Genomic DNA, 24,264 nt, shown 5'->3' with positions numbered 1-24,264 from the left:
TTATTCTGCCTTTATTGTCCCAACAGAACAGCATGTCATGATGATGTTTATATATGACTTTAAGAACACAGAAATGCTGTGTAAGTTATTAATCTTTCCACTTAAACGTGTGTAGAGAATATGTAAAGTTAAAATGTGGATTATACCAAAATGAAATATGTTTTTTATTAAGATTAAAGATTTCATTAGATCATCAATACTACTTATAATTCAGGAATAACCTAATTTGTTAAGATCAAAATATTACTATGCTAAGAAATAGCCACATGTTCTCCTGGCATGTTTATTACAGGATTTTAATTTATTTTTTTCTGAAAATTTTTTTTTTTTTAATTTTTAGAGAAATGTGTGATTGGTTCTTGTGCACCCCCAACTGGGGACATGGCCCACAACCCAGGCATGTGTCTTGACCAGGAATCCAACCGGGAGCCCTTTGGTTCTCAAGCTGGTGCTCAATCCACCGAGCCACACCAGCCAGGGCAGGATTTTAATTTTGGGCCCTGCCCCTCCCCTCCCCTCCCTCCCCTCCCTTCCCCTTTCTTTTGCCTGCCTCTCTCCCTCTTTTCCTTTCTTCCTTGATTTCATTTACTTAATTTTAGAGAGAGGAAGGGAGGGAGGAAGAGAAGGAGAGAAACATCAGTGTGTGATTGTCTCTTGAGGATCCCCTGCTGGGGTTTGGCCCACAACCCAGGCATGTGCTCTGACTGGGAATTGAACTGGCGACCTTTTGGTTCACAGGATGGCACTCAGTTCACTGAGTCACACCAGCCAGGAAGACTTTAATTTCTTTACCTTAAAAAAAAAATCTGTGCATTGTGTGTGTGTGTGTGTGTGTGTGTGTGTGTGTGTCTGTGATTACATAAGAGCCTTGGCATTTCTAGAAGATGGGTCCTGAAGGGTATCCTGACATAGTATGGATACAAAGTCATCCTTTCATGAAAGGGCTGTGGTGACATACATAGTTGGCTCTAGAACTTAGGTCTAAGTGCAGTCTTCCTCAGTTTTTATGAGACCTTCATGAAGATAACTGCAAGGAACTCCCTGTTGGCCAGAGTATATCCAGATAGGATGCTCTGAGCTTGCTCAACAAGGCATTTACTCAGAAATACCTCTCTTTGGTTGGCATTGTGGTCAGATAAATGCAAAAAAAAAAAAGTTGAGACCATCATGGTGTTTTGGTGGTATTAGTAATGATTCTTGATAAATTAACAATGTCTTTAATTCTTACTGCTTATATCTATAAGCATGTACTGAGAGTATACCAGACCTTCCTTTGTTCAACAGATAATTAAATGATTTCACATGTGTTGTGATGTGAAGATGTGAGGAATACAGAGAAATATGTATTCCTTGACAAAAATTTATTGAATACCTACTCTGTAACAGACATTATACTAGATAATATACTAGATATACTACTCATAACAGTCATTATGAAGTAGTGAAGCACTACTTCATAAATCAGCTATTATAGCTAATAAAAGTTTACCTCTTTGTAACACTGATTTACTGTAGACCTATGTAGAATTTCTTTTCTCACCACAGGAAGACAACTATGATACCATTAACTCTTATCTAACCCTATTCCTCAAGTTCTTTTCACCACTTTTATCATTTGCTTGCTTTCCTCTGGATGTGTTTACTTTAATGGCACACTTCAAAGGAGAAGCTGAGTAGTAAATACAATATTCCAAAAGAGGTTTGGAGTAGGGTAGAAGGGCCTCTCTGCTAACTTTGTACATTCTATTACTATTAATGGGGTCACCTTACAATTTTGTTACATATTTAATGGCTAATAACCTAAAGTGCTATGTGAATAGGTAAGGCTTGTGTCCCTCACCCTAAATTTAATCAGCTGCATTTTTCAAGCTAGTAGAGTACTTTAAAATTTTTGTTAACTTCCATATCTCTTCCTGTTCTTAGTTGTCTGTCTAGGAACTTGCCATACATTAGATTTTCTTTTTTTTTTCCCTGCAAACTACCTTACTTTTTTAAAATATATTTTATTGATTATGCTATTACAGTTGTCCCATTTTCCCCCTTCACTCCCCTCCACCCTGCCCACCCCCTCCCACCCACATTCCCGCCTTTAGTTCATGTCCATGTGTCATAAGTTCTTTAGCTTCTACATTTCCCACATTTTTCCTGCCCTCCCCCGTCTATTTTCTACCTATTGCCCATGCTACTTATTCTTTGTATCTTTTCCCCCCTCTCGCCTCCTCCCACTTCCCTGTTGCTAACCCTCCATGTGATCTCCATTTCTGTGGTTCCGCTCCTGTTGTATTTGTTTGCTTAGTTTGCTTTTGTTTTAGGTATGGTTGTTACTAACTGTGAGTTTGATGCCTTTTTTTACTGTTCATATTTTTTATCTTCTTTTTCTTAGATAACTCCCTCTAACATTTCATATAATCATGGCTTAGTGATGATGAACTCCTTTAACTTGGCCTTATCTGAGAAGCACTTTTATCTCCCCTTCCATTCTAAGTGAAAGCTTTGCTGGATAGAGCAATCTTGGAAGTAGGTCCTTGCCTTTCATGACTTGGAATACTTCTTTCCAGCCCCTTCTTGCCTACAAGGTCTCTTTTGAGAAATCAGCTGACATTCTGATGGGAACTCCTTTGTAGGTAACTGTCTCCTTATCTCTTGCTGCTTCTAGATTCTTTCCTTCATTTTTATCTTGGGTAATGTAATGATGATGTGCCTTGGTGTATTCCTCCTTAGGTCCAACCTCTTTGGGACTCTCTGAGCTTCCTGGACTTCCTAGAAGTCTATTTCCTTTGCCAGATTGGGGAAGTTCTCCTTTATTATTTGTTCAAATAACTTTTCCACTTGTTGTTTTTCCTCTTCCCCTTCTGGTACCCCTATAATTCTGATGTTGGAACGTTTAAAGATGTCCTGAAGGTCCCTAACCCTCTCCTAATTTTTTTGAATTCTTATTTCTTCATTCTTTTCTGTTTGGTTGTTCCTTTCCTCCTTCTGGCCCCTTCCATTGATTTGAAACCCAGTTTTCTTCCCATCACTATTGGTTCCCTGTGCATTTTCCTTCATTTCTCTTATAGTCTGCATTTGTTCATCTAACTTGTGACCAAATTCAACCAATTCTGTGAGCATCCTGATCACCAGTGTTTTGAACTGTGCACCTGATAGGTTGGCCATTTCTCGGTCACTTAAAAAAACTGTCTCTGGGGCTTTTAACTCTGTTTGAGCCATCTTTTTAATTTTATTTTTTTGCTTTGGTCTGGTCGCGCCTGTTACATATGGGGAGCGGAGCCTTAGGTGTTCACCAGGGCAGGGTACCTCATTTGCTGGGTTGTGACATTGTATGTGGGGGCGGGGTCAGAGAGGGAACAGTGGCACCCGCTCTGCTCTCTCTAGGACTTCAGTCCCCTTTGTCACTTCCCACAAGCAAATTGGGCCTTTCTGGTGCTGGCTCCTGGGTGGGTGGGTTTGTGTACTTTCTTGGACCCTGTGGGTCTCCCCAAGGAGCTCTCCTGTGAGGCTGAGAGAATCTCCCAGCCTCAACTTCCACAGGTGTTTTTAGTTGGTGCCTTTAGGCTTTGTTTCCTGGCCCTGGGTCCCTGGGTTACTTGGTCTGGGTTGCTGCCCGTTTTCGCTTAGTTTGCACGCAAATGTGTGGCTGCGGACAGCCAGCTGCCTTGCGCGCCTCACTGGGTCTGCTTGTTCCCTCCTGCGCCCAGGGTCTACCACCTGTCCGTTAGCTGCCCCTGTGCTTCTGGGGTCCGCCAACTGCCATCTGCGCCCTGCGCACCTGCATCTTCCAGCCACCGCTTTTTCCTGCCCTCACCCCTCAACCCCTCTCCGTAGGCCTCTGACTCTGCCCCTCCTTACTGGTCTGGGTGTATGGTATTCAGACTTCCGTTCGGTTCATTTCTCTCTGTTCTGGTTGGTTTTTGTTTGTAAATTCTTGTTGTCTTTAGTTTTGGTTGCTCGAGGAGGCACTGTGTGACCACCTATGCCTCTATCTTGGCCGTAAGACGTCAGATTTTCTTTACATTTTCTTTGGCTTCTGCATCTTCCTTTCTACTGGCTCCATCTTCTCAACCTATTTCCAATCGAAATTTTACCAAGCTTCTCTCAATTTAAAATATCCTTCATTGATTCCTATGTCCTACAATGAGTGCTTCCTTTTTCTTTTTCCTTTCCCCATATGTTTCCTAAGTGTTAATGTACCATCAGGATCTAGCCTAATTCCCTTTTCCTTTCTACCTTATCCCATTATCTCTTTGGATAATCATCTTTTCTTTGTTTTTAACTATCCACTATATATGTGCTATTGATTCCCAAAGCAGCTGCTTATCCCTAACTTCTCTTGAACCCTATATTCAATTGCTTATATAAGATGGAAGTCAAGTTCATTGGCATGGCTAACAAAGCTCATTGTATTTGGCCATATGTATCCTATACTTTTCCTTATATGGCCTTGTGAAACCTATACTTTCTTGTTCTATAGTGATAATTTTATGCTTGTAATTTTCTTGAACTTACATCATTTCATGTTTCTTTGCCTTTGCCAGTCCTTCCATTGTCTTCTTCTCAGTTTTCTATTTATCTCAAGACTCTTCATAGGCATTATCTCCTATGAAGTTTTCCATGATACTCCCTCCTTTGTACTATAATTTTAATATATACATATGTCATTGTATCTATCACATTACTTTGCAAATATTTGTTTACTTATTAATTTGTGAGTTTCTTAGTCAGGAACTAGATATTATATGTTTTAGTATTGTTAATGTCAACCACACTCCTGGCACATAGTGTGTTCTCATTGAATATTAAGCTGAACTGAACTAGATAGCTTTTTTTTTTTTTAAAAAGATTTTATTTATTTATTTTTAGAGAGGGAAGGGAGGGAGATAAAGAAAGAGAGAGAGAAACATCAATGTGCGGTTGCTGGGGGCCATCCCAGGCATGTACCCTGACTGGGAATCAAACCTGCGATACTTTGGTTCATAGCCCGCGCTCAATCCACTGAGCTACACCAGCCAGGGCTTGAACTAGATAACTTTGAGCTTGTTGAAATACAAGGAGGATACGATGGAGTTTTTGAATCCTTATTTTGTCATCAGGATATAAGCTAGATTAATACATGTCACATTTTATTTAATGTGTGGCCCAAGACAACTCTTCTTCTTCCAGTGTGGCACGGAGACACCAAAAAGTTGGACACCTCTGATACAGGGAACCAGCAGTGGAGGAGATGAAGCCAGGATTCAAATCAATGATTTGGAATATAAGGAAGAAATAAGCTCAACCAGAACAAGAAGAAAAAAATAATTCAAAAAAAACAAGGACAGTATAAGGTGCCTCTGGGACATCTCCAAATGTACCAACATTCGAATGATAGGGGTGCCAGAAGGAGAAGTGGAAGAGCAAGAAGTTGAAAACTTATTTGAAAAAATAATGAAAGAAAACTTCCTTAATTTGGTGAAGAAAATAGACATACAAATCTAGGACGCACAGAGTCCTAAACAAGTTGGACCTACAGAGGACCACACCAAGATACATAATTAAAATGCTAAAGGTTAAAGATAAAAAGAGAATCTTAAAAGCAGCAAGAGAAAAGCAGAGACTTACCTACAAAGGAGTCCCCGTAAGACTGTCTGCTGATTTCTCAAAAGATACTTTACAGGCTAGAAGGGATTGGCAAGAAATATTTAAAATGATGAAAAGCAAGGACCTACAACCTAGATTACTCTACCCAGCAAAGCTGTCATTTAGAATGGAGGGGCAGATAAAGTGCTTCGCTGACAAGGTAAAAACTAAAGGAGTTCATCATCACTAAGCCATGACTATATGAAATGTTAAAAGGAACTATATAAAAAAAAGATCAAAACTATGCACATTAAAATGGCAACAAATGCACAGCTGTCAACAACTGAATCTAAAAAACAAACTAAGCAAACTAGCAGGACAGGAAGAGAAATTATAGATACAGAGATCATTTGGAGGATTATCAGCTGGAAGGAGGAAGAGGGAGAATGGGGGAAAAGGTACAGAGATTAAGTACAGATTTTCAGGTGCAAAATAGATAGGGCGTTGTTAAGAATGGTATAGGAAATGGAGAAGCCAAAGAACTTATATATGCAGAATCCATGGACATGAACTAAGGTTGGGGGATTATTGATTGAGGGAATGGTGGTACCAGGCTAAGGGGGAAAAATTGAGGCAACTACAGTAGCATAATCAATAAAATATATCTAAAGAAAAATGAAATGCTAATGGGAGTTCTTTAGGCTAAAGAGAAATGATACCAGATGTAAATGTGGATCTTTGAAAGAAGTGAAGAGGACTTAAAATGGCATGCATTTGGGTAAATATAAAATATATCTCCTTTTATTTTTTAAAAATTGATTAACAAAAATAACAATACGCAGTAGAGTTTATATTTTCTGTGGAAGTAACACATGTGACAATAGTGAAAAAAAAGATACAAATATGCTCTTGTAAGATTCTTACATTATATGGGGGTGGTAATAATATTAACTCAAGACATACATAAGTTATGGGTGGATGTCATAATTGTAGAACAATGAGTAACAAATAGAAGAACTACTTAAAAAATCAGTAAAGGAGATAGAATGGAATGCTAAAAATTAGGTCAGCCTTAAAGAATGCAGATAAGGAAGAAAACTGAAGGACAACACTTGGGACAGATTATACATACACACATACAAAAGATGGTAGACTTAAACTGACCCATATCAATAGTTATGAATATATTAAATATAAATAGACTAAATGGTAATCAAAAGAGTAGAGAGTGTCAGATTAGATAAAAAAGAAAACCTGATCTATATTGTTTAGAAGAGGTACATTTGAAATATATCTGCTTGGAAATAAAAGGATGAAAAAAGGAAATAAAAGGATGAAAATATAAAGACTCAGCTTGGAAATAAAAGGATGAAAATGATAACAAAGCTGGTATGATTAATTAATACCAGACCAATTAGACTTTAAGATAAGGAGTATTACTAGAAATAAAGATGTTCTGAACAATGATTAAAATAAAAAAAAAAAAAAAAAAGATGTTCTGGCCCACTGTCTCTTTACTTTCTAAACCTGTATAAATCATGTGACCTTTTGTTTTCTTATCTATAAAATAGCAGTTAATATTTGAGCTCTTATGCTAGGCACTTTATTTGCATTATTATCAATCCTTGTAATAACCTTGCAATATGATTGTTATTCCCATAGTATATGTGAGAATACTGAGGCCCAGAGAGGTCTGTAACTTGCATAATAGGTCACAGGGCTGGTAAGTGGCAAAGCTTGAATTTGGAACCAGTTCTGCTTTGTTTCAAACTTGATTTTCTTCACTGTACATTGTTTCCTGCCAACATGTCTTCCTGAAAAAGAGTGTACCCTATGTCTTTGCTTCTTTCTAAACACACCTACCTAATTGGAAGAGCTATCCTGAGGTCCAACTAGGTCCAATTAGGTCCAGTTAGTTTATTGTGGCCCTTTTGGAATCCAGTCCTCTTTAAGTCTAGTAAGAGTGGCTATGTTCAGATGTTACAATAGGCTGATTGAAAATTTTCAGTGTTGACATTATGATTTTACTCTTCATCAGTACATCTTAAAGATAATTCTCTCCTGAAATACTTTAACTACAGCCCCAAATTCTCCTAAGTCAGTGTTCATTTGCTTACATTCTGATTAAGTTAAATGAAAGAGATGAGGTGGCTTAGATAATTAGTGTCCACTTGGAAAAAAGATATTGGCATCTTAAAGTCTACTGTGAATTCTTTATTAAATTGTATAATGCCTGTTATTTACCTCTTTGAGTTGTAGACTATAAATTACTGATATTTGTTTAGTTTTTTTCATCATATTCATTGTTTCTGGTCAGACTGAATCCTTTTAAACTATGGTTTACAGTAATGCTATAAAAAAGCTAAATGTGATTTGTTTATGCTCATTAAAGAATTTTAAAGATCTCTGGATGTACTTTGTTGTCTGAAGTAATGGGATGCCTGAGAGCAGGAGCTTTATCTTTCTCCCATAGTTATTTCCAGGTATTGCCTGGCACATCTAGACACTCAGTTAAATACTTTCTGATAATTCTATTATTACTGTTTTTTCCAATTATTGTTACTTAAAAAAGCCTTGTGTAAAAATTAGTATTTAATGAAGTCCCCATAAATATGTGTTAAATGTTTGCTCCCTCTTGTGGATATAAAGGAGATTGTAAGCTATTAAAATAAATCTGTCCTGTGGTTCTGTTATTAGAAGATGTACTAGTAAAATTTAGTAAAATTTTCCTGTTTTTAGGAGGATATTAATCCATGCAGTATTATCAAGTTAATACATTTTTTAGGTCACATACACTAAGACATATAGAATTCATGCTGATGTATCATTTTTTCCATGTCCAGGATAAAATTTGTATATTATTACTCAAGTCCAAACTTAATAGCATTTTTGAGCACATCCTTTCTCTTTTTCTGCATATAAATTACATGAATCATGAAGTAACTTTTCTGTTTTAGTTCTGAAACAATACTAGATATTTTTGGATATACATAAGAGTATTAGTGAGCATATTATTTCCTGATGGTGTTAAACAATCCCTGTCTTGGTTAAAGGAAAATAATTCATTTGCTTTCACAGCTTTTGAAATCAGAACACCTTCCCAACCTTTTTTTTTTAAGTGCATACTATAAAGCATTAATTGAACTGAGACTATAAGCAGCTGGGCCTTGTGAATGCTTTGACATGTAGAAAAATATTTTCAGCACTGGTGTATATCCTTGACATTTTTCCTATAATATACTCAGAGACTTTCATATTACTTTCTTTGACCTCTTCAATTTCTGTTTACTTCTGTCACTAACAGTAGGAGTTGAATTTCATTCTGAGACTATTTTGGAATAGAAGACAGTATTCTCACCATTTCAGAAGAATTAGACTCTATATATCAAAGGCAAATAGCATGTGATAAATGGGTGCTGTAGAGTGGATGTTGCTCAATAAGCTCACTTACTGGACAGATGACTTGCTCCTGAAACCAGTCTAGCTGTGAGAATGATCCAGATTCTCACTCAACAAAAGGACAACTTATGCCCTGGCTGGCGTAGCTCAGTGGATTGAGCGCAGGCTGTGAACCAAAGTGTCGCAGGTTTGATTCCCAGTCAGGGCACATGCCTGGGCTGCAGGCCATGACCCCCAGCAACCGCACATTGATGTCTCTGTCTCTGTCTCTGTCTCTGTCTGTGTCTCTCTCTCTCTCCCTCCCTCCCTCCCTCCCTTCCCTCTCTAAAAATAAATAATATCTTTAAAAAAAAGGGACAACTTATCTGTCATTAACTAGGGTACACAAACAACCCCCAAAACTTTGTGGTGGTATAATATTCATATAGCAAGGAACACAAATCATAAAAGTATAGTGTGATGAACTTGCACAAAATGTGAACACATTGATGAAACCAATACCCAGGTTAAGAAAACAGAATGTATGCCTTGACCAGTGTGGCTCAGCTATTTGGGTGTTGTCCAGCAAAGCGTAAGGTTGCAGGTTTGATTCCCATTCAAGGCACATACCTGGGTTGTGGACTTGGTCTGTGGTTGGGGTGCATAGAAGAGGCATTCAATTGATGTTTCTCACATTGATGTTTCTTTCTCTCTTCCCCTCTCTCCAAAAGTAAATAAAATCTTTAAAAATAACAAAAACAATATAAGTAAAACTCTAGAAGCCTCCTTCTAGTCATCCCCCCATGCTAGGATAACCCAGCACTTTGAAATGAACATTATATATTAATTTGTTTTAAACTTTATATGCATGAAACCATACAGTAGGCTTTTTATTCATATTGTGGTAAAATATACATAACAAAATTAACATTTTTAACCATTTTTAAGTGTACAGTATAGAGGCATTAAGTACATTCACATTGTTGTGTACCATCACCACCATCTATCTCCAGAATTTTTTCATCTTCCCAAACTGAAACTCAATGCTCTGTAGCTCCTGGCAACCAACATTGCACTTTTTGTCTCTTTTGATTTGACTATTCTAGATATCTAAGTGGAATGATACAATATTTGTCCTTTTGTGTCTGGCTTATTTTGCTTAGCATAATGACCTCAAGGTTCATTTATATTATACTGTGTTTCAGAATTTCCTTTTTAAGGATTGGATAATATTCTGTTGCATGTATATCAGCTCTGTTCAGAAAGAGTCCAGCCATTGTTAATATAATGAGAATGGTTTGCATGACATCGATGTAACCAGGAAAGTGGACTGGAATGCACATGGGTGAATATAACAACTTCACTATACCAGTCAGTGGGGGGTGGTAGATGCCATTCAGTGAGCATGTGTACTTTGTAGTCATCGCATTCGAAGTGACTGAGTGACTAGAGCAATGAATCTGCATCAAATTTTGCATTAAGCTTGAACATTCCTCCATGGAAACTATTCAGATGATTCAGAAAACCACAGCTGTGGGTAACTGGTGATTGGCAGCTTCATCATGTCAATGCGCCCACTCATGCATCATGTCTTATGCAATAGTTTTCTGGTGAAACATCAAATCACCCAGGTAACTGAGACCCCTATAGCCCAGATTTGGTGTTCTGCAACTTCCAGCTTTTCCCAAAACTAAAATCACCTTTGAAATGGAAGAGATTTCAAACCATTAATGTGATTCAGGAAAATATGGCAGGGCAGCTGATAGCAATTTGTGAGGTCCCAAGGTGCCTACTTTGAAGGGGACTGAGGAATCATTGTCCTATGTACATTGTTACTTGTATCTTGTATCTTCTTCAATGAATGTCTCTTTCATATTACATGGCTGGATACCATCTGGACACACCTTGTATACCTAGAAGTGGAATTATTGGATTGATTGATAATTTTACTTTTTTGAGGATATAGTAGGCTTTGTCATATTAATTTATATATCGTGACCTTATAAATTCCCTTATCACTGTGGGAAGTTTTTCTTTTTAAAAAATTCAGAAGATTTACTGTATACAGTCATTCGTGATTAAAAAAGTCTTCATGACTTTTTCCTTTCTTATTCTTGCTTTATTGTATTGGCTAGGACCTTTTGTACAATGTTGACTAGAAGTGGTGACAGCAAACACCCTTGCCTTCTTTCCAATCTTAGGGAGAAAATATTCAGTCTTTCACTGTTGAGTATGATGTTAGTATAGGTTTTCCATAGATTTCTTTCATCAAGTTGAGAAAGTTTCTTCTATTCCTAATATTTTTTTTTATCATGCAGTAATGGATGTTGAATTTTGTCAGATATTGGGGGGACCCCTGAAAACTGGAATTATATTCTGGAGGGCGGGCACCTTTTAGTACCCAGGCTTCCCCCATTAGGTGAGTGTTCTAGGAGTCCATGTGTCTCTGTACTAGCTGATGTTGTGAGAGGGTGCATTCTGCTTCAGTGAATTTGTTTTGAAGACTCGTTCAATGGCTCTTGCCCATTTTATGATGGGTCATTTGCAGCGGTTCTTATCCACACTGCACTGAGTGTTCAGCAAGCAGGTATTGACCAAAAATGGCATGACCTCAATGCCTCACCCTCCCTATTCACCTGATCTTGCCCCAAGGACTTTTTTCTCATAAAAGTCCTCAAAGAGAAATATTTTGCTGATGTGCGAGAGGTAAAACAAAAAACAACAGAAGCACTAAAAGGCATCAAAATTGATGAGGTCAGAAACTCTTCTGAGCAGTGGAAAAAGGTGTCTTGGTAGGTGTATTTGCACCAAATGGAGAGTACTTTGAAGATGACTGAAGTTTAAGCATGTAAGAGTAAATACACAACTTTTTATAAATAAATTCCAGTTTGTTGGATCCCCCTGTGCAGAATCTTTCTGTTGTTCTGTTACACTGGTTTCCTCATATTGAACCATCTTTGCTTTGCTTAGAGAAACCCCACTTGGTTATCATGCATTATTCTTTTTATATATTTCTTGACTTGCTTTTTGTTAAGGGTTTTTGCATCTATACTCATAAGGAAAATTAGTCCAGATTTGTAGAAGTTGTGGACCTAGCTCCTGCTCCATGTCAGTGAGGTAATCCAGCAGATGAGTGACAATGTGTATGAGTTACAATAGCACCTTGTGCTATATGCTCTTACTTTTTCAGGGATGTAATGCCTGCTGCTTCTCTTTGGCCTTCTAAGTTTTGCACAAAATTTTCCTATGGCTGTTCCTGACCTGAAAATACTTTGGAAGAAATTTTCAGAAACACAGTTTTAGTGTAGATAAGTCTGAGACCAGCAGATAGATAATTTTGGTCATACCTTCTATACTTCTTTATTTTCACTTTGTTGTTCTAGGGATTACATGGTTTACTTAACACAGTCTACCTTGAATTATATTATACCAGTTCATACATAGTACTGTGTAAGAATTTTGAGTATACTTCCATTTATCCCTTTCCAGCCTTTGCTTTATTCTTGTCATGTAGTTTACTTCTGTATGTGTTACAGACCTCACAATTCATTGCTATTATTTGTGCTTTAAAATTTTATTTATTTATTTATTTTTAGAGAGGGGAAGGGAAGGAAAAAGAGAGGGAAAGAAACATCAGTGTGTGGTTTGCCTCTTGAGCACCCCCTACTGGAGACCTGGCCTGCAACCCAGGCATGCGCCTTAGGGTGGGAATAGAACTGGTGACTCTGGTTCACAGCATGGCACTCAATCTGCTGAGCCACACCAGCCAGGGCACAATTCATTACTATTCTTTTTACTTTAAAGACTTAATTGCCTTTTAAGGAATTTAAGAAGCAAGAAAAAGAGGCTTGTATTTACACACTTATTTACTATTTTTGGCAATGTGTAGATTATCATTTATTTCCCTTCTGCCTGAAAAACTTTTTATTCTTTATTGTATGGAAGAAAGATCTGTTGGTGAGAAATTTACTCAGTCCTTTTTTTATCTGAAATTTCCTTTATTTTGCCTTTTCATTATTTATGTGTTAAATTTTTATTAAGGAAATTGATACTTGGTAAGCAACTGTACTGGGTATGTAAAAACATTTTGGCAAAGTATTAAGGAAAATCACTTGGGATGTCAAGTCTCTCCTATTTTATAATTTTATTATTATGATTTTTTCTTTTGATAAGTTAAAGTCCATTTATTTCTGTTTATAACTATAAAAATTTGTGAAATTCACATTCAGTGAAATTCATTCATCCTAAGTGGACAATTTGATGAGTTTTAATAACTGTATATACCCCTCTAATCAGCACTGTAATAAAGATGTAGAATTTTCCATTGTTTTGGAAAGATTTTCTGATGTTCTGTTCCAGTCAATCCCCATGCCTCATAGGAAACCCTGTTCTGATTTCTATCATGGTAAATTAGTTTTGTCTTTTATTGGACTTCATGTAAATGAAGTCATACATTATGTAGTCTTTTACGTCCTGCTGCTTTCCCTCAACATAATGCTTTTGTGCTTTATCCATATATGAGTATATATTAGTTTTTAAAATTGCTGAGTAGTATTCCCTTACCCCAATAAGGATGTAGAACATTTTCATTGCTCCAGAAAGGTTCCCTCAAGGTCTCTTCCAGTCAATCCCCATCAATCCCCATACCTCATGGGAAATCTGATTTCTACCACTGTAGATTAGTTTTGCCTGTTAGTGTACTTCATATAGATGAAATCATAAACCATTCACTGTTTAAGTCAGATTTCTTTTAACCTAATGCTTTTAAGGGTCATCAGATATATGTATTATGTATGTTTCTCCCAGTGTATGTCTTACCCTTTTATTTTACTTTAGAATGTGGTTTGTTATCTGAGGTCTTGATCCCTGGCTGGTCCTGAAGTGTAATTTTTGTCTTGTAAAACTGCCAAGAACTATGCTCTGTTGTTCTTGTTTTTTAAAAGATTTATTTATTTCTAGAGAGGGGGAAAGGGAGGGAGAAAAACATCAATATACAAGATAAACATCAATTGGTTGCCTCACATGCCCACAACCTGGGACCTGGCCCGCAACTCAGGCATGTGCCCTGACCTGGAATCAAAGTGTCAGATCTTTCAGTTTGCAGGACGATGCTCAACCTACTGACATCAACCTACTGATGCTCAATGTCAGTCAGGGCATCTTTTTTGTTAGAGGCTTTTTACTAAGGTTTTTATCTTTCTAACCTGTAGATGTCTAAAATTTATTAAATGTTACTTGACAGACACTATGTTTTAGGCTCCCCAAATTTTGTGAATAACATTATGAGGCAAATAATAGTCTAAGACAGAATAGAATTAAATGCAGTGACATTTCAGATAGAGAATCATGAGACCAGAAAAGGAAGAACAGCGTGTTTAAAGGGCTTTATATATGAGGGACTTCAAGCATTAATGGTGGAAAAGTCATTTTTTGGCATTTTATACCTACGTGGAATGTGATGAACTGCTAATTAAAATTTGTCAGATTTTTGTTTTGATGGTCTGATTACAGCAGTTTTGGAAAAGCAGTTTGCCACTGGACTATGTGTGAAGAAGAATTGATGGTAGACAACTAGAGAGTAGCATTGATTCATTCTGTTTGTTACCATATTCTTACTTAGGGGAAATATGCTTATATTAATAAATGCTTTTTATTGGCCTATAATAAATTTTTAAACATACTTCCATGGTATTGTAAACCAAATTACCTGTTTGGTGTATTTGAAAGTGGAGAAAAGATCAGTCTTTAAAATTCTACTGTGATTGAATCTAAGTTGTTAATGCTTGGTTCTGATATTTCTGAGAAATGTGGCTTAAATGAGAGAGGTTGGCTGACTCACCAGGAATCCATAGTCTGGTCATTTGTTTTGCAGACTTAAATGTTTAATCTTTATCTATTACCCATCAGTGTTAGTGTTCTGGGAAGTCAATTCAGAATAACAGATTTATAAGAGACAGATTTGTTAACTAGAATATCAGTTTATAGTGGGGTGGACATTTTTTTTTTTACATTGACCACGATACTTGTAATTATTTATTCAGAACACCCTCTTCTTGATTTAGGATACCTGAGAATTCAGTTTAATCATCAGAACATGGGTTGGTAAGCATGGAAACAGAACAAAGTACCTGGATTGGTTTGGAGGATGGTTTACCCTGGCTGTGGTAAATCTAGGGAATTAATCATGTTTCTGCTCTATTTCTAGCATTTGCATATTTATACCATTAGTTTTCATGAATACTATTTTTTAGTATCTTTAATACGTCTCTTTATAGTAACTCTTTTGGTCATTAATAAACAAATTCTTACCTTCTGAGTCTTTTTCCCCTTATATTATGTGTACCCTTCAGAAATTTAAGGCATATATTAATATTATTAGTTTGATATTTATCGCACAGTTTACTATTCTTGATGAAATTGAGGAACAACCCAAGCCTTCTTAAAGCTGTGCTACAGATATTCTTCTTTTTTTGATGTTAATACTTTGATGAAAATTTCAGGGATGCAATGGAAAAATGAGTACTTTGCTGTTCTAACTCTAGATTCAAATTCTAGTTCTGCCACCAAGTAACTGAGTAACTTGGACATGCTGCTTGATCTCTAAGCTTAAGTTTCTTCATCGGTGATATTTTATCTTGTAAGGATGGTAAGAGTATTATGAATTAATATGTTTAAAACACATGAGCAGTATGTAAGAACTATATTCATATAAAATTCATCCAGCCATTCATCCTTTTAACAAGTATTCATTGAGTGATCTACTATGTGTCAGGCAATCTGCTGTGCACCAGGGATATAACGCTGACCATAGTACTCAGTGATGTTTCTGTTTGTAGCATTTATAGTCTGGTGAGGGGTTCGAGGCAGATAAATAGCCAATTATAATACAACAAATGTTGTTATAGTTGATAGAAACATATTGATAAGTATTTTTAGAGGTGCCCTAAAATGCATTGTCAAAATATTTAAAGCTTTTCAAGGCTTGAGTTCCCCAACTTACTAACCATGCCTGGCTAATTTTTGTAACTTGACTGTATAACTTAATTGAAGGAAATGTTTGTATGAAAGATAGCTCATCAGAATTCAACACGGGTGTGGCTTCTACATTTCAGATTTTTTAAAAAGAAAAACAACATTTAAGAAAAACTTTGAAAGAAAAGTTATTTAAGAAACAAACTGGGTTAGCTACTGTCTATTTTCTGCTATTAAACTGTTTAGACAAAATATGTGTGCACTTGCACTGTGGCACTGTTTGGCATTTATAAGCATTTATGAACTTGTGAGTAGATTATATCAGTGTAGAATCATATGTCAGCTTATTTTGGGAATTGGTAGAGACATGATTTATTTCTTGTAGTACACATTGCCAATGGAAGCATCTGTGTAGGTTGTTAGAACCAGGATAATGATGTTAAAAAGAACAATAACAGCACAACCATGTTTGGTAAAATTTAAAATAGTGTAATTCAGTAGTCCTTTTTAACATCAACAAGAGTTTTACCCTGAGTTAAACAAAGTGATTTACCTGAAAATATTTAGCCAGGGGTCAGGAGGTATGCAGGACTCCGCACTGTACTGATGGTTCTCAAATTTTAATCAGTTTAAGAATCACCTGGGATGATTAGTATATGTATATACTCTAGAGACTTACTTTCAGAAAGTCTGATTCAGTAGTCTCAGGCAGAATCTGAAAACTTGTGATTTTTTTAAAGGTTTTATTTATTTGTTTTTAGAGAGAGGAAAAGGGAGGGAGAAAGATGGGAGAGAAGCATCAATATGCAAGAGAAACACTGATCGATTGTCTCTTGCATGCCCCCAATGGGGACATAAACACAATCCAGGCATGTACTCTCACAGGGAATTGAACCTGTGATCTTTCAATTTGTGGGCCTGAAATACCTATATTTTTAATAAGCATTCCAGATAAACCAGACTTCAGCAAAATCATGGCAGATATCCAGGCCCCATATGACGAGCTGGCTCCAAAGAACTAAGAAGAACTAGGCAAGTCCTGGTCCCAGCATATTGAGGAGAGCACCACAGTGGTTACCTCACAGACCACTGAGATAGGAACTGCCAAGAGGACACTCACAGAGCTGAGACATATGGTCCAGTCCTTAGAGATTGACCTGGACTCAATGAGAAATCTGAAGGCCAGGTTGGAGAACAGCCTGAGGGAGGTGGAGATGCACTATACCATGCAGATGGAACAACTCAGTGGGATCCTATTGTACCTGCAGTCAGAGCTGGCCCAGACCTGGGCAGAGGGGCAATGCTAGGCCCAGGAGTATGAGGCCCTACTGAACATCAAGGTCAAGCTGGAGGCTGAGATTGCTACCTACTGCTGCATACTGGTAGAAGGGGAGGACTTCAATCTTGTTGATACCCTGGGCAAGAGCCACTCCTTGCAAACCATTTAAAAGACTGTCACCCACAGGATTGTGAATGGGAACGTGGTGTCTGTCTGAGGTCAGCGACACCAAAGTTTTGAGGTGTTAAAGGCAGCAGACGTGGGGCATCCCCTGGTGGGGTAGGAGGCCAATAAAAAGTTCAGAGTTCACTGAACATTAAAAAAAAATTAGTTACCATATGACCCAGCAATGTTTCTCGTGGGTATCTAGCTGAAAAACTTAAAAACATGTATTTGCAAAGATATATGTACCCCTGTGTTCCTTGTAGCATTCTTCATGGTGGCCAAGATGTGGAAACAACAAGTATCCTTTGATAAATGATTGGATAAAAATATGTGGTACATATGTACATTAGAGTTACGTACCATTTGTGCCAATATGGATGGACCTTGAGAGTGTTAATGCTAAGCAATATAAGTCAGTCAGAAAAGTTAAGCATACATATGATTTCATTTATATGTGGGATATAAAACTGAAATTCACAGACACAGTGGTGTGATGACTACCAGAGGGAAGGAGGGTTCGAAGTACTAAAGGGGGCCAACTATATAGTGATGGAATATGATTTTACTTTGGGTGGTGGACACACAAGCAACATATAGATCCTGCATCATAGAAATGTACACTTGAAATCTGTATAATTTTATTAAGCAATGTCACCCCAATGAATTTAATTTAGAAAAAGGATCCAAATCTGGGGGATACACATTCAGAGGAAGACCTGAAACATGGGGAAGACAAAGAAAGCCAAAGCTTATAAAGGCAAAAATTACAAGTTTGTAACAAAAGAAAATTTTCGTACTAGTTGTCTAATATGGTGTGATGACTAGTTCAGAAAGGTTTGGTTGGGTCCAGGTGGTTAGACTCTGAGGTAAATTCCAGGATGTGCTTCTATGGCAAGTACAAAAGCCCAAGGGTTCCAATCTTATTTAGGTTGTCTGTGTAAATGAAAGATGTTGGCTGGTGAAATGGATTGACTCCTTTCAAGGTGAGGAGTGCAGATGGTCTGGATGCCATGGTATGGAGGAAGTACAGGATGTGGTTTCAAGGCTGATTCAAAATTTTATGGGTGAGACGAGCATAAACCTCTTCATGACCTCCTAGGTCCATTTTAGTTTTTTGGACATAAATGAGTGTGTAATGGAAATTTTCATGCACATATGTATAGAAAAAAAATCATTGTGTATATATAGAGTTTTGTAGTATCCATGTTTTCAGGTACTTACTGAGGGTTTTGAAACCTCTAGTAGTTCCCTTGTGTATAAGGGAACTACTATATGCAGTTATGTGCCACATAATGACCTTTTGGTTATCAGTGAACCATGTATATACAACAGTGGTTTAATAAGTTTATAATGGGGTTGAAATGTTAGTATTGCTTTGTAACACTGTAGCTGTGTTAATGTAATAGTGTAGTGCATTGCTCAAGTATTTGTGGTGATGCAGTAGGTGTAAACTTAATTGTATTTTCAGTAATAAAAAAGAATAGCACATTCAATTATGTGCAGCATATAATACTTGATAATAAACACTATGTAACTGGTTTATGTATTGTGCTATGCATTTATCATTATTTTAGAATGTACTCTTCCTATTTGTAAAAAAAAAAGGGTTGCTATAAAACAGTATGCTGTGTTATTCTGGTTGTATTTACTTGTATTTACTACATCACTGGATTCCATCATTTTCTCTTGTGCTTTACATATTTTTGTGTTTAGATCATCATGGCCTCTAAGCATACAAAGTCTACTGCTAATGTTGTCAGTAAGAGGCCACATCAAGTGATTGACCTTGATACAAAATTGAAAGTACCTCCTATACAAGATTGCTCATTCAAGGCTGAGAAAATGGTGGCTGTTTTATCTGCTGCATCTCACCATCAGTGAGTCAAAGAAAAAGAAAGGAATATATTCCAAAGGAACACAGTAAAACATCTGGAGTAGATTTTAATGAAACAGATAAGTGATTTTCCTGATAAAAGAATTCAAAATACTGCTTTATAATGAGGCTCACCAAGGTCAAGAGAACAATGTATGAACAAAGTAAGGATTTCAACAAAGAGATATAAAATATAAGAAAATAACAAGATAAATTAAAGAGCTGAAGAATACAGTAACTAAATTGAAAAAGTCCATGAAGGGGGGTGAGAATCAGATTAGATGAAGTGGAAGAAAGGAGCAGTGAACTTAAAAGATGGGGCAGGGGATTCATCTGTTCAGAGGAACAAAAAGAACAAAGAACATAGAAGAGTGAAGATTGCTTAAGGAACATATGGGTCGACACCAGGCAGACTAATATTTACATTATTGGGGTCCCGGAAGGAGAAGGAAGAAAGAAAGGGGCATGAAACTTAATTGAAGAAAAAGTAATGGCTGAATCCCCTAATTTGGGGAAGGAAACAAGACATCCAGGCCCAGGAATCCCAGAGTTCTAAATAAAATATTCCAAAGAGAACTATACAAAGACACATTGTAATTAAATTGTCAAAGTTAAAGACAAAGAGAGAATATTAAAAGAAGCAAGAGAAAAAAACTTGTTACATGCAAGGGAACCCCCATAAAACTATAAGTAGATTTTCAGCAGACACTTTATAGGCCAGATGGAAGTAGCAGGATATATTCAAAGTGCTAAAAGAAAACCCAGCAACTATAAATATTCTATCTACCAAATTTGTCCTCCCAGACAAAAGCTGAAGTAGTTCATCACCAATAGAATGGACTTATAAGAAATGTTAAAGGAACTTCTTTAAGCCAAAGTGATAGAGTGCTAATTAATAACAGGAACATATGAAAATATAATTCTCACTTTTAAAGTAACTATATAGTTATATTCAGGATAATCTAATGTAATTGTGGTGGGGCAATCACTTATAAATCTAGTGTGAAGTGTAAATGACAAAAATGGTGAAAGTAAGTACAATAGTCTGCTAATGGATACCGAGGATAGAAAGATGTAAATTGTAGCACCAAAAACACAAAATGGGGGGGATGTAGATTTTTGGAATTCAAACTTAAATCATTATCGACTTAAAGTAGACTGTTATAAATATGTTTTATGTAAGCCTCATGGTAACCAGAAAGCGAAAACTTAAGAGTAGATACACAAGAGATAAAGAAGAAGGTATCTAAACATACCTCTACAGAATATCACCCAATTACAAAAGAAGAGAGCAATAGAGGAAGAAAGACACAAAAGAATTACAAAACAACCTAAAAAGAATTAACAAAATGGTAGTAAGTTTATACCTATGAATAATTACTTTAAATGTAAATGCACTGAATTCTCCCATCAGGAGACATGGAGTGGCTGAATAGATTGAAAAAGAGGATCCAACTATGTGCTGCCTACTTGAGACTCACTTTAGGATTAAGGGCACACAGGCTGAAAGTGAAGGGATATTCCATGCAAATGGAAACAAAAAAAAATGGGAGTAACTATGTTTATATCAGACAAAATAGAGTCTAAGACAAAGACTTTGGTAAGACAAAAGGAAAGTCATTATATAGGGTCCAGCACAAATAACGCCCTTTTTAAATTACAGAACCTTTTATTAGCAAATCATAAGCATGTAATTCTCTAACATAACAATATCACACTCAAGCATACCATATGACATTTTAGGTGAAATGTTCAAATTGCTGTCCATCACATGTGAGACATTCATATACCCTACCAACCACACTCAAGCAAGGCTTCCTTCTGCCAGACCTTGTATAATGATAAAGGCATCCATTCACCAAGGAGTTACAACATTTGTAAATATTTATACATCCAACATAGGAGCACCTAAATATATAAAACAATTATTAACAGGCCTAAAGGAATAAATAGACAGCAATACAATAATAGTAGAAGACTTTAATACTCCTTCTCTTCAATGAATAGATTATTCACACATAAACCAGTTAGGAAATATTTCCCTAATGATTGGTGATGTTGAGCATCTTTTCATGTGCTTCCTGTCCATTTGTATATCTTTGGAGAAAAACTGTTGAAGTCTTTTCCCCATTTTTAAATTGGGGTTTTTCTCTTTCTATGGTTGAGTTATAAGAGTTACTTATATAATCTGGATACTAGACTGTTATCAGACATGATTTGTAAATAGTTTCTCACATTATATTGGTTGCCTTTGAATTTTATCGATAGTATTCTTCGATACACAAATTTTTTTAATTTTCTTGAAATCTCATATATATGCCTTTTTTAAATTTTTGATGTCATATATACAAACCTTTTACCAAATCCAAGTGGAGATTTACCCTAATATTTTTTCTAAGAGTTTTACAGTTTTAGCTCTTATATTTAGGTTGTTAATCCATTTTGAGTCAATTATTGTATATATTGTGGATGTCCAGTTATCTCAGTCCCATTTGTTGAATAGACTATTCTTTGCCCATTGAATTGTTTTGTTACCCTTTCAAAACTCAATTGGCTGTAGATACGTGTTTTTTTTCCTGAACTCTCAATTCTGTTATGTTGGAATGTATGCCTGTTTTATGTCATTATCATATTGTCTTAATTTCTTTAGCTTTGTAGTAAGTTTTGAAATAGGAAAGTGTGAGTCTTCCAACTTTGAATTCCACTCCATTCCCCAAGATTGTTTTTCCCTATTCTGGGCCCCTTGCAATTCTGTATGAATTTGAATTTGAGGATCAGTTAGTTATTCATCACTACAAAAAAGGCTGTTGGAATTTTGATAGAGATTGCATTGAATCTGTGAATTACTTTTAGTATTGTCCTTTTAATAATATTGAGTCTTCCGGTCCATGAACATTGGATCTCTTTTCAATTATTTAGATCTTTTAAATTTTCTTTTAGAAGTGTTTTGTAGTTTTACGTGCACAAGTCTTTAATTTCCTTGGTTAAATTTATTTCTAGATGTTTCATTCTTTCAGATAAGTAGAATTATTTTCTTATTTTACTTTTCAGATTGTTCATTGCTAGTGTGCAGAAATACAATTAACTTTTGACTGTTGATCTTTAATCCTGCAACTTTGCTGAGCTTATTAGCTGTAATAGTTTTGTGTTTGTATGTGTGAATTCCTTAGAGGTTATATATATAACATCATGTCATCTGGGAATAGGGATAGTTTTACTTCTTTTCCAATTTAAATGTGTTCTATTGTTTTTTTTTTTTTCTTGCCTAATTGATCAGGGTAGAATTTCTAATATACGGTATTAGAAATGGCAGAAAAGTAGGCATTGCTTCTGCTCTTAGAGCAAAGGCTTTCAGTCTTTAATCATGGAGTATAATTTTAGTTTGGGGGTTTTCATAAATATCTTTTTATCATGCTAAAGAAGTTCCCTTTTATTCATAGGTTAAGCACTTTTATCACAAAAAGCTGTTGGATTTTTCAAATACCTTTTTGATGTCATTTGAACTGATCATTTTTGTTTTGCTTTCCTTCAGTCTGTGAAGGTAGTGTAATGATTTTTCTATATTGAACCACCTTTGTTTTCAGTGCTGGAATAAATCCCATTTGATCATGTCATATACCCTTTTAATTTGTAGTTGTTTCTAGTTTGCTAGTATTTTAGGATATTTGCATCTATATACATACTGGATATTGGTCTCTAGTTTTCTTTTCTTGACCTTGCTTTATCTGACTTTGTAGGGTGATGATGGCCTCAGAATGACATAGGAAATATTTCTGCTAGTATTTTGGAAGAATTATGAAAGATTGGCATTAATTCTTCTTTAAATGATTAATATAAAACAACAGTGAAGCCATCTGGTCCTTGGCTTTTTTGGCAAGGGGGCTTTTGTGTACTGACGCAAGAAATTTAGCTGTACTGATGCTAGAAATTTCTTGCATCAGTAAGTAATCAGTAAGTTATAAGTAAGTTTGATATTCTGTTCCTGAGTCACTTTTGGTGGTTTGTGTTTTTCTAGGAATTTTCCATTTAATCTAGGTTATCTAATTGGTTGTCACATAATTGTTCATGGCATTATTTTTATGAATTTATTATTTAAGCTCAGTAGTAACATTCCTGCTTCCACTTCTGATTTTAGTAATTTGAGTTTTATTTTTTTTAAGTCAATGTAGCTGAAACAAGATTTGTAAGTCTTGTTAATTTTTTCAAAGAACCAGTTTTTGGATTTGTTGAGTTTGTTGTTTTTCTAGTCTTTATTTTAGTAGTTTCTAATCTTTACATTTTTTTTTTCTTTTGCTGGCTTTAGGTTTAGCTTGTTTTTTTTTTTTCCTGTTCCTTAAGATGTAAAGTTAAAAAAAATCAAGTTAGATTATTGATTTGAAATCTTTCTTCTTTTTACATGAAGATCTATAGAGCTGTTCATTCCTTTTTGGTCATAAGAAAATATATTGTGGGGATCCAATATGGCTGCAGAGTAGGTGGAAGCTCCTGTCAACTTGCTCCCCAACCCAGCTGGTCTTGCAGCTGAACCACAGAGCAACCAATTTGAAAATCCAGTGGAGAGTGAGTGAGAGCATGTGTGACTAAGACCATATGTGGATGAGAGTGCTGGGAGTGTGCATCAATGGGCAAGAAGAGTCTGCCTGCATGCAGGGCACAAGGGAGCAGGTGACCTGGGCTCTACTGACAGAACAACTGCTGCATCAGCTGCCCAACCTGGCGCTTCTGGCTGCACAGATTCAGGGTGGCTATGGATCAGCTCAGGCCCTGTGAGCCCTAGTGGTGGAGAGAGATGGCTGGGGAGGTGCTGGATGCAGCCCAGTGGGACCAGGCTCACCTGAGGCTGAGAATCACTGGAGGGAGGGGTAGAGCACCCTGCCACCACCCTGTGTTATAGTGTCGCTGTGGGACTCTTCCCAGTGCCATCTGGGAGACATTCAGGGAGAAACTTTATCTAAAACTGTCAGAGGCTCTGACAGGCTATGGCTAGCCCTGACGAGAGAAACTTAGTGATTTTGGGGCAGGAGGAGCATGTGGAGAATGC

The 24,264-nt window shown here is 36.5% G+C and overlaps 1 protein-coding gene and 1 long non-coding RNA gene across 3 annotated transcripts in view; one reads left to right on the top strand and one right to left on the bottom strand.

Moving 5' to 3' along the window:
• The window catches only part of LOC114496088 (FAS-associated factor 1), a 380,509-nt gene that overhangs the window by 21,465 nt on the left and 334,780 nt on the right, over nt 1-24,264 (top strand). The gene's annotated exons all lie outside the window — the stretch shown is intronic.
• On the bottom strand, nt 8,100-9,433 carry LOC118500621. The gene is made up of 2 exons (XR_004903195.1): nt 9,317-9,433; nt 8,100-9,080 (listed from the first exon to the last, which is right to left on the bottom strand). It is a non-coding gene; the product is annotated as an uncharacterized LOC118500621 (long non-coding RNA).

Source organism: Phyllostomus discolor, chromosome 5, assembly GCF_004126475.2.
Source record: "Phyllostomus discolor isolate MPI-MPIP mPhyDis1 chromosome 5, mPhyDis1.pri.v3, whole genome shotgun sequence".
Classification (NCBI taxonomy): domain Eukaryota; kingdom Metazoa; phylum Chordata; class Mammalia; order Chiroptera; family Phyllostomidae; genus Phyllostomus; species Phyllostomus discolor.
The sequence above is the reverse complement of the archived record's forward strand: the minus strand, read 5'-3'. Positions and strand labels throughout refer to the sequence as shown.